The sequence below is a fragment of the Octopus bimaculoides genome, chromosome 4 (genome assembly GCF_046866305.1).
Source record: "Octopus bimaculoides isolate indiv1 chromosome 4, ASM4686630v1, whole genome shotgun sequence".
NCBI lineage: Eukaryota > Metazoa > Mollusca > Cephalopoda > Octopoda > Octopodidae > Octopus > Octopus bimaculoides.
In genome coordinates this window covers 4451480-4452561 of record NC_142931.1, presented here as the reverse complement: position 1 = coordinate 4452561, position 1082 = coordinate 4451480, and the positions used below count along the sequence as shown (strand labels likewise).

At 35.9% G+C, this 1082-nt stretch overlaps 1 non-coding gene across 1 annotated transcript; it reads right to left on the bottom strand.

The window, feature by feature from the left end:
- Positions 1 to 538: 538 nt before the first annotated feature.
- Positions 539 to 645, bottom strand: LOC128247719 (U6 spliceosomal RNA). The gene has a single exon (XR_008264084.1). It is a non-coding gene; the product is annotated as a U6 spliceosomal RNA (small nuclear RNA).
- Positions 646 to 1082: the final 437 nt, after the last annotated feature.

The window sequence follows — 1082 nt, the reverse complement described above, 5'->3', positions numbered from 1 at the left end:
ACCACTAAGGGACATGCTCAACTGGTTAAGGTCAAGCAACTGACAAACAAATCTGTGGTATTGAGCAGAATATTTACTGTAGCCCATCTTTTATACCAAGACAAAACAATGTTCATGATAACACTTCCAATCAATTAAGATCAGAAGCCATGAGAGCCAGTAACTGGCATTGCATCAGGGTTATTATTGTTATTATTATTATTATTATTATTATTAGATCTTAAAGCCCGGTACTTATAACACCAGCTTTCAAGCGGTGGTGACAAATAAACACATACAAAGACACACACGCATAATATATATATATATATATATATATATATATATATATATATATATATATATATATATATATATATATATATATATATATGACGGGCTTCTTTCAGTTTCCGTCTACTAATTCCATTCATAAGCCTTTAATTGGCCCAGCACTATAGTAAAAGACACTTGCCGAAGGTAGCACGCAGTGGGACTGAACGCGCGGTTATATAGTTGGGCAGCAAACTTTTCACCACACGTCCACACCGGCGCCTAGAAAGTTATAGGACCCTTCACGAATTTAGGTGTCATTCTGGCGTAGGGGCCATGTTAGTCTTCTCTATATCGTTCCAATTTTAATGTTTATACTGCCATAGCAAGTATAAACTTATACATACATACATACGTACACACACACGCACACACACACACACATATTTGTATATGTATATATTACGTTTATGTATATGTTTTGCCAGAGCCCTAATGTGAAATCGTGTGTTGAAAGGACTAAACAGAACAAGAGGAAACGTGGGATGGAGAGTCGTTGAAGAGGTCACAGGTGTGTGACGAAAGATTTCCAGACAATTGACATAAAATAAGAACAAAAATAAACAAGTGGAGAACAGATATATAGTGCGCGTGTTTATTTGTATATATATTTTTTTCTCTCCCTTTTTCTCTCCTTTTTTCTCTCCTTTTTTTCTCTCCTTTTTTCTCTCCTTGTTTCTCTCCTTGTTTCTTTCCGTGTTCCTTTCTGTGGAAGAGCGTAGGCTCGAAATGTTAAAGACTTTCTCAATTCCCGAGCGTTATACTAATAC